The 9,426-nt window shown below is 50.4% G+C and overlaps 1 protein-coding gene and 9 non-coding genes across 10 annotated transcripts in view; 8 read left to right on the top strand and 2 right to left on the bottom strand.

The window, feature by feature from the left end:
* The window catches only part of LOC103922939 (zinc finger protein 850-like), a 158,981-nt gene that overhangs the window by 96,972 nt on the left and 52,583 nt on the right, over positions 1 to 9,426 (bottom strand).
* On the top strand, positions 417 to 489 carry TRNAV-CAC. The gene has a single exon. It is a non-coding gene; the product is annotated as a tRNA-Val (tRNA).
* TRNAE-UUC lies at positions 1,012 to 1,083 on the bottom strand. Its single transcript has one exon. It is a non-coding gene; the product is annotated as a tRNA-Glu (tRNA).
* On the top strand, positions 1,293 to 1,364 carry TRNAE-UUC. Its single transcript has one exon. It is a non-coding gene; the product is annotated as a tRNA-Glu (tRNA).
* TRNAV-AAC lies at positions 1,662 to 1,734 on the top strand. Its single transcript has one exon. It is a non-coding gene; the product is annotated as a tRNA-Val (tRNA).
* On the top strand, positions 2,456 to 2,528 carry TRNAV-CAC. The gene has a single exon. It is a non-coding gene; the product is annotated as a tRNA-Val (tRNA).
* Positions 3,063 to 3,135, top strand: TRNAV-AAC. Its single transcript has one exon. It is a non-coding gene; the product is annotated as a tRNA-Val (tRNA).
* On the top strand, positions 5,260 to 5,331 carry TRNAE-CUC. The gene has a single exon. It is a non-coding gene; the product is annotated as a tRNA-Glu (tRNA).
* TRNAK-CUU lies at positions 5,597 to 5,669 on the top strand. The gene has a single exon. It is a non-coding gene; the product is annotated as a tRNA-Lys (tRNA).
* On the top strand, positions 7,518 to 7,590 carry TRNAK-CUU. Its single transcript has one exon. It is a non-coding gene; the product is annotated as a tRNA-Lys (tRNA).

Genomic DNA, 9,426 nt, shown 5'->3' with positions numbered 1-9,426 from the left:
TTTTTTTTTTTTTTTTTTTTTTTTTTTTTTGCGCTGGAAACGCCCTTTTCTGTCCTCATTTTGGTGCGGGGTTCTGGCGGTTTCAGCCCCTCTTCCCTGCCCCGTGCTGGGGCGAACCCCCCCAGCAGAGAGATTTGTTGGAAAGGCTGAAAAATCTCCCCGCCCGGGTCCTGCGCTGCAATTTTGGCGTTTATGCAAATTTTATGCGATTTTTGGTCCTGCGATTAAAAACGGGGATGAGCCGCTCTGAAACGCTTCCCGCTTGGACAAATAATAGCAGCAGCAGCAGGAAGGCGGCGTTCGGCGTGAATTCCGCGGAAAAGCTCTTTTCGTCCGCGCGTGTTTTGGTACCAAGGGAGGGTTAAGGACGGGGATACAGGTGAGGGCAGAGGGAGCCCTTAAAGGGGCCGTGGCGGGTTTCTGTAGTGTAGTGGTTATCACGTTCGCCTCACACGCGAAAGGTCCCCGGTTCGAAACCGGGCAGAAACAGGCCGAAATCTTTTCATTTTTACTCCTTTTCCATGAGTTCTGTGGACCGATATTCCTCCAAACTCTGGAACGGCCGCGGTTGCAAAAATACCTGTTTGCAGCACAAGTCGCAGGTGGGGTTTTACTTTCGTCTATGCCTTAATATTTTCCCTGGGGACACGGTGACAAGTGGAGCAGCGGGTTCAGCGCAGCCTGGAGTCTCACTCCGCCATGGATGCATCGCTGCTCCTGTCCCCTGCATTGGGGACAAATGTCCTTTTTGGGTAGGAATGTGCAGGAATCCGTTAAAGCATCTGTGTGCCCCAACAGCCCCCTGATATGGGGAAGGGGAGCAGAGTAAATGCTCTCCCAAATTCAGACTCACCGGGCCATAGGAATATTATTCTTACAGAAACAACTCGACTGCTTTAACCTTCCACGGATTTGGAATTGCCTGTTACTTTCTAGAGAAAAGCAGAAATCCGGCAGAGATGGGGAGGGATTTGTAAATTCAGCTTAATTTTAGAAAAGATTGATTGGCTTTTCCCTGACCGGGAATCGAACCCGGGCCGCGGCGGTGAAAGCGCCGAATCCTAGCCACTAGACCACCAGGGAGCCGATGCTTACCCAAATTTTACCAATCTCATCTTTTATCTCTGCACATTTAGCCCCCAAAGGTGCCGCCTCCCATCAGCCCGACAGGAGCTGCTTTGCTCCGGCCGTAGAATTAATCAAAAATAGCTACATTAATTAAAAATAACAAAACGAACTTTTTAGAAGTAGCTACATTAATTAAAAACATTTGTTTTCCCCCAAACCAGCTCTCCCTGGTGGTCTAGTGGCTAGGATCCGGCGCTTTCACCGCCGTGGCCCGGGTTCGATTCCCGGTCAGGGAAAGTTCAGCTGTAGAAAAAGGCAAAATTCTTTAAAAATCATTATTTTTCCTCCTCGGGGGTCCCGCGGGACTTCTCTGCACGTCGGTGTTGGCAGCGGTCCCCTGCTCCCCAACCTCCCCCAAATAAAACCTCTTCTTCCTCATACCCCGAGTGTGGATGGCGACAAAAAAAGGTCATTTTCGAATGCTAACGGCAAATTTGAGAAGAATTTCGGTACAAAAAGAGCTGAGAGAAGGTGGAGGTGGAGACCCGGGTCTATCCGGTCACGAGTGGGTCACCTCCAGCATCCCACATCGTGTTTCTGTAGTGTAGTGGTTATCACGTTCGCCTAACACGCGAAAGGTCCCTGGTTCGAAACCAGGCAGAAACACCTCTTTTGGGCCTTTTCCAGCTGTTTCTAAAACACCCCCTTGATTTTTCACTCATACGTGCCCTTCAGCAAAACATTGCTTCCACACACAGAGCGACAGGGAGGCAAATCAAAAGGCAACAGCGGCTCTCAGCACAGGGAAACCTTAATCTTCCGTACCACGATGCACAACGATATACGCAACTTTAAATATATGTATATGCATAATATACGTACGAACGCTCTGATTCTTGCGAAAAATGCAGCAATACTCAGCGACAGAACTGACCCCTTCTCTTTCGCTCGGCGTTTACCGTCGAGGAACCCAACCCAAAACCGAATCGGGTGAAATGCCTCGTCAGGGCACACACGCGTTGTCTCTGGATGGGGCGGCAGAAGCAAGCGGCGCGGGGGTTTTTTGTGTTTTCCGGAAAAACACGAGGCTGTTTCTGCCCGGTTCTGAGCCGAAGACCTTTTGAGTGTGAGGCAAACGTGCGACCGAGCGTGCAAACCCCCTGCAGGCAGCGGGGCAGCTCCGTGCTTCGGGGTGATGCTCCACAAGCCTGGACAGCGACGAGCAGAGAAAATGGGTGAAAACCAGGCGGTTTTGGGGTCTGGGCTGGGGGGAGCAACATGGGAGAGGGGCGCGTTTCCCAGAGGGGTTTGGGGTGCCGGGAGCACCCACTGAGGGAAATGGGGTTCACCCTATTCCAGATATGGTGCAAACCCCCAGATTCACCCCGTTTCTGTAGTGTAGTGGTTATCACGTTCGCCTCACACGCGAAAGGTCCCCGGTTCGAAACCGGGCAGAAACACCATTTTTACGGTGTTTCCCTCCCTGTCTTGCAGATATTAAAAGAGTTGGGTCACGCTGGGTGGGGACGGGGAGACCAGAGTGTCACTTAGCTCCGGTTTGACCAACAGGAGAAGGGACCTTGGCCCTGCCCCTTGCAAAGCGATGGCTGGAGGCTCCTACCCCTTCTTGGGGTACCTCTGGGGCGGGCGTGTTCGTGGTGCGTCTCCTCCCCTAAAAACCAGTTTTATAAGTGGGGAATTCCCTCTGGCTGTCAAAAGTAGCACGTGTTGGGTTTCCCTTGGTTGCGTCCAATTGCTTTGACCACCGTGAAGAGGTCGCGAAGAAAGGCGTCCCGGATGGGTGTTGGCCAAGGGAGAGGGCTAATTTTTTGCGGTTGGTGGTCTTGGAAGACGAGGGCAGGAAAAGAAGAGCCAGAAGGCGGCAAGAAAGGGCAAAGGGATGCGGGGAGCACCACCAGGAATGGGGAAAGTTCAGTGAAACAACATTTCTTCTGAATTCCCACAAATATGCCCCCCCGGAGGGACATCTCCAGGTTTCTGTAGTGTAGTGGTTATCACGTTCGCCTAACACGCGAAAGGTCCCTGGTTCGAAACCAGGCAGAAACATAATTTTTAGGGTTTTTTTGTCCCCGTCCTCTACCTTTTTCCACCCCTCTCTGCAATGCACTTATACAGGACACCCATGTGCTTTTTGAGATTTAATTTAGTGGTTATTTTGGGGTGGTTTTGCACCTGAGACCACTTGCATATGGAGAGGGCGGGATGGCTGCTTCATCCCAGCACTTCTTTTACACCCATAATTCTCGGCATTTGCTTTCCACGTGGATAGGGAGGCATAATTTGCATTTACACCCTGCTGCTTCATCATATCTCATCTTTTTCCATCACGCATTTAGAGAGAGATAAAGAAGACCCTGTGCTCTGAGCTCACACAGAGGGACGCTGCCGTGCCCATGGGGACCAGCAGCTCTTCTTCCTAAAGTGGAAAGATTAGCTGCCCAACTGAGGGCACTGATGAGCGTTAGCAGCGCTGAACAGCCCCACCTGGGACCCCCCACCCCCTGCCCACGGTCCAGGGGCTCTATTTAAGCTCAGTCCTGGAGCTTTTCACCCTTTCACAAGCTGCCTTGGAGGAGCGTCTGTGCATGGCCATGGACACAGCTGATCCACCCTGTGGGCTGCATTCCCAGCTTGCCTTCAGTCCTGCCGCCTGCCCACAGGCTTCCCAGCTGCCCTCACTCAGGTACCATGGGTCGGACCCCGAATAGAGAGCCCGGGGTGGGAATTATCCAGCATTGGGGGTTATATGCCACGAGGGTAGAGTTTTTCCGCTGCATGGTGACGAGCAACTTGGTGCTGTCCCTGCATGACATTGGTTTCATTCCTGGGATGCTGCTATTTCTTTGACTTAAGCATTACTTAAATATTTCTCAGCTCTTCCTCTTGCATTTTTACTCTCCCATCCAGCCTCTCTCTTGCCCAGGTTGAGTTTCTTCCCATGTTTGTCTCATGGCTCAGCTCCATTCCTGGATGTTGTACCCAAAGACGTGATTCTGCTATGCTCAAAACCAAGCAACAAGTTTGTTCCCTTCCCCCCAACACATTTTACATTCATTCATCCCACGAATGAGCTGAAAAAATAAGACTGCACGGAGGGGGAGACTTTGCAGTCATGCATTTCTGCTTCCGGATGGAATTATTTGTTCTTGGGACGTGACCTAGAATAGCAGCCAAAATCTCGGGCTCCACGTTCAATTAACTCTTGGGAGCACAAGCCACTGTCATTAAATCTGGGTTTTCCCCTCCTTGCTGCGTCTCTGCTGACCTACATTGCCATGTAGCTTTTGTTAAAGCCCTTTGCTGTTCATATTTCCATTCTTCCAGAAACTCAGATATAAAAAGCCTGGCAAGGGGAACTGCAGCACCTTTTCTGCTGAACTGTTTTCATCCTCCTCATCCTCGTCCAGTTATTTCTATTCCACTTGCAGATATGTGCCAATATAATGTTACCTGTAGCGTGGCATGTTAGGAGTTGAAGCGAATCTCTTCTGAAAACGTAGACTTCCCTGTAAAATTAGGAGATCTGTGTGCAGTAGTTGGAGAAGGAGGCCTGTGTAATGACTGAACTGTGTTCAAACATGGGAAAGATGCCTAAAAATCAGTAAATGATCTGAAATTCTCCTGAATCCCAAGGATCAGATCCCCTTGCAGCAACATCATCATCCACAGCTCTGCATATTTTTTTATAGAGCTACTGAGATGCCAGTGATCTGCTCTTTTTCACCCTTATATCACACCCAAGAAATGGAGGAACTTTAGGCTTCTGGGGTGTTTTCCACCCAGTTGAACGCACTGAGATGAACCCAGCAGCTGGGAAGTCGGGAAGACTTCCCAGTTCTGATGGGAGCAGACAGAAACCCCATGTGTTTGGGGACAGGGTGTCCCCGGACGGAGGGGGGGGGGAAAAGTCATGTGGTGGCTGCAAGACCTTTCTGGGGTAACTTCTGGACTCTCAGGTGCTGGAGAAGCCACCAAGAAGGGCTGACCGCTGGATGGCAGCAGAAGATAAATCCAAGGACCTGTTGGCTTGGGAGGATTTTACTCTTTAGCTGCCAAAGGAAGGAGGAGGAAAACACGCTGAGACTCTTCTGTGCACCAAGCGCAACCCAAATGTTTTGTGCCTCCCCCCGTCTTGCGTTATATTTGGGGGGAAAACCCCACTATTGCAGCTCCCTGGTGGTCTAGTGGTTAGGATTCGGCGCTCTCACCGCCGCGGCCCGGGTTCGATTCCCGGTCAGGGAAAGGTGATTTTTTTTACCGTAGGTGGTTTTTTTTTTTAATTTAGCGGAACCAGCTCTGCAGTGTGTCTGGCTGGATGCAGACCAGAGGGGACTTGGCGCTCCACCAGCCGCGGGAGGAGAACCGAAACGAACCTGCCAGTCCGGAGCTCTTTCTGCTCTAGTCCCTCTCCTGAGACGAATCCCCCCCAAAATCTCCCCCACCCCCAACTGCACCACCTGCATCTGGGGTGATGCTCAGAAGCTGCACCATCCCCTTAACCGTCAGAGCCCGGCTAGCTCAGTCGGTAGAGCATGAGACTCTTAATCTCAGGGTCGTGGGTTCGAGCCCCACGTTGGGCGTTGCTCTTTTCTTCCCCCCCTTTTCCCCGTCCTCCTAGCAAAAATCCTAGGGCTGTTTCACACAGGAGGGAGCACCAACGCTGGGAGGTGTCGTGGGAAAGGGAGGGGAAGGAGCTGTGTCTCCCAACAAATCCAGTGTCATATGGGAGTCAGGGTGGCCTTCCCTTTCTCTGAAAGGAGGAAAAATGCCTTCTTATCCGCCTTCTTTCTCACCCTTTCCATCATTTGTACCTGTTTTAAATTCTCCTTTAACCTCTGGTATTGCAGAGTGATTCCTACTTGTTCTTATCTCAAGCCCTAATGTTTTATGTTATTTATTCTTGCTTTATGCAGTCTTTGAGCCATGTAAACCTCTCCAGGTTGGAAATGGGTAATAAACAGGAACAAATCCAACCCCGGGTGAACAGCAGGGTATTACCTGCTGTACCAAAATGCTCTCAAAGTGCCTGATAAATCCCAGGAAATCCACGTCCTTCAGTTTACAGCACAACATTTCTAAATACAGAAAATAAAATATTCAATACCCTATTTTCTTATATTTAATGCCATTGATTGAGAGCATTCCTGTTGGTTTAGACCACAGCCTTTTGCTCCACAACAGAGGATGCACCACGTGTAAGAGCAGGGCAAACAGTGCTGCGCAGCAGAGAGGAAAACAAGTTGAGCTTCGGACTGGGAATGTGTTACACCACGCTTCTCTGCAGAGTTGTCTGGACCAGGGTATGCGTTGGACCCATGCAAGGACCCAACCTTCTGGGAACTTCATCCACTTGCCCTTTGGTTCTGGCTGCCTGGAGGAGTTGAGCCTGGCTTCATGCTTGAGAAAATGCTGGTATCATCTGTATTTGTGCTGATAGCGCAAGAACAGCTGCATAAACATTGCGTTGGGTTGGTACAGGTGAAGCCAAATAACTTGAAGCAGGTAGGCAGGTTTCTTGGAATCGTGTCCTAATTAAACATGTCATTACTCAGGACCATAACCATACAGCTTAAACCCTCCCTTGTTTTTTTAGTCTCTTCTCTGCTCCGTGAAAAACTGCACCCAGTGGGATAAATCGGTGTGATTAAACATGATGCTGAACAGGGAGGGGGATAAAGAGGGGAGGAGGGAGGGTTTGCTTTTCGGCAGGACCCCCAAACGGGATGAGGCACATCCTTCTACGTCTGTTATTGGTGCTATTTGTGGAGGAACCCCCACATTAGCTGGTCTCAAAAGGGGACTTGTGAAGGTGCTGCCATCACAAGCAGAAAAGGGCTATAGGCTTACTGGTAGGTCTATAAAATCTGCCTCTTTGGGTCTTTCCTGCAGAGTTAACCCTGGGTTGGCTTCAGAGTTGGGAGCTGAGGGTATTTTTCTGCACAAAGGGAGATTAAAAGGCCTGAAATTCTGTAGACTCACCCATGTAATGAATGACTCCGTGTCCTGGAAGGTCTGTCCGGGCTCGGTGAGGAGCTGTGTTTGCCCAGGTGCGAGCAGAAGCATTGTTCCCGCCAAACAATATCCCCCATCGGCTCTGAGGTCGTTCAGGTCCTGGGTCAGCCCAAGCGCAGGAGAGGAATAAAGGCAGCTGGGACGCGTGGCCGGTGGATGCTCGGACTTTGGAGGGGAAAGCAGAGTCTGGTAAGGGACCTTCTCTTGGGGTTTTGCTTTGGGAGTTTTCCGTGTGGGTCTTCTGCGTTTCGTGTCCGCTGGCACCATCCCAACACACCCTCTTAAATCTCCCAGGGAAGAGCTTCCCCTTATTTGAATACTCCTATTTTTATACTCATAAAATTGGGCATCTTGCTAAATCAGCATCAAATTCATACTTTCGGTGGGAAAAACAGTGGAAATAGGGGATTTTGGCAGCCCGGCTAGCTCAGTCGGTAGAGCATGAGACTCTTAATCTCAGGGTCGTGGGTTCGAGCCCCACGTTGGGCGCTCAAGTTTTTTTTCCTTTTATTTGCCCAAACCTGCCTGCTTCGGGGTACAGACAATTGCTGGTGCTATGTCTAAGCAAGAGGTGGAAGCATCTTAGGAAATAAAGGGGGGGGGGGGGCGTTCTCATAAGATAATTTTATTTACTTGGGAGATTTCTGCCTTGAAAGCATGGCTGTTAAAATTAAGAGAGCAGAAAGGTGGAATTGCCTATATTTCAGCTTTTTAAGGTGCTGGAGGATTCTCTAATAAAGTGCTTCAAGTTTCTCTGCTCGTTTTGCCCCAAAAGGGACATCAGACATCTGTACTGTGAGGTTTTTGCCTGACTGGTTTTCCCCCTGCTAGAAGGCTGACCACTGAGGAAACTCATTACGGGGATTAATGAACTGCCTGAGCCATTCTCATTCATAGGTAACCCTGTGCTGGGCTGAGGGGCAGCTGGGAGATCAGGATCTGTCCCTTTTCCAAGATGAAGGTGCTCTTCGTGGGGCTGACCCTTGCCTTGTGCATCGGAGTCGGTAGGTGGAGGGTCACAGGTAGTAAATGGGATTTAAATGATTTTAATTTAAGGGCAGGGGAACATCTGATGGTGGTTGGATGGGTCTTGCCAAGCTCTTGATGTCTGCGATGTTGTCACTGTGTGAGCTGCGTGTCATCTGCTCGGAGTCTGCAGTCAGTGGAGAGAAATCTCTGCAACTGTTTTCATCGTTGCTTGGATGAAAATGACTTTCTCTCCACTCACTTCCCAGAGGAGCTATTAAATCCAAAGAGACCTCCTCTGGGCCAGGAGCTTCAGCTGTAGGTTGCTGGATCCTGGGCTAGATGTGCACCTGCTCTGCCCCGAGAGCTGTTGTGGTGGTCTTGCTGTGGATGAACCCCACCCCAGAGCCCACATCCACAGTTATTCTCTGTGGGTCCGTAGTCTGATTTGTTCACCTAAGGCCACGTCTGTCTGCAAAGCTCTGCCAAGAAGGGTTAAGTGTCCGTACGCATCATTTGTCTCTCCCCTACAGATGAGGGCTCTCATTACTGGGTCTGTAAGTGAAGGTGACGCTTGGTCCCTTCCCTGGTGGGCTCTACATCTTCTCTGGGGTCACCCCCATCTTATTGTAGGGACATTTGAAGCAAAACTCCCCATGGCTCTGCAGAACGGAGCCCCAAACTCATTGCCTCTTCTGTCTGCTGCAGCTGAGGCTCTCCAATGCAAAGTCTGCAAGTACAGGATCCCCTTTGTCGGATGTTTCCGGGGAGGAAATGAAACGACTTGTGAGCGGAGGGAGAAATGTGCCATCATCAAAACCTCCCTGGGTACGTAGTGGGGGGGGTCAAAACCATGTGTTTCCTCTGGTTCAGTGGGGGTTGCCCTCGTCTTTGGAAAACCAAACTGATTTGCAGAATGAATGAGGGTGCACTGACGAACTTGATGTGGGAAAGGGCTAACAAGTGGCCAAATTCCTTCTCTCGATGGAGGTTGCCCCGTGTATGGTTAAAAAAGTCCCTTTTAGGCAAAAGAGAGGCTCTGTCTCCCAAAGAAGCCACGTGAGTTTTGTCTGCCTGTGCACATGCCTCACTTAGCTCTTTCTCCTAACTAAAACAAGCAAGGTGTGACTTCATTTGGGTGTGCTATTTAAGGGGCTGGTTTCTCACCTGGTAACTTCAAAGTCCACCACTGATTTTTATTAGTTTAGTGCTGCTTTCTTCTAACCGTGGTCCCTCTCTGCCCACCGCCCCTGCAGGGAAGGTGACCCTCTATTACCAGCAAGGCTGCACCTCTGTGATGAACTGCGGCCGAGAACGGGCATCCGACGCAGAGTCCCGCCTGACATCCCGGTATTCCTG

This window comes from Pygoscelis adeliae, unplaced genomic scaffold (assembly GCF_000699105.1).
Source record: "Pygoscelis adeliae isolate BGI_AS28 unplaced genomic scaffold, ASM69910v1 Scaffold459, whole genome shotgun sequence".
NCBI lineage: Eukaryota > Metazoa > Chordata > Aves > Sphenisciformes > Spheniscidae > Pygoscelis > Pygoscelis adeliae.
Note: the sequence above shows the minus strand (reverse complement) of the source record. Positions and strands in the feature narration are given on the sequence as shown.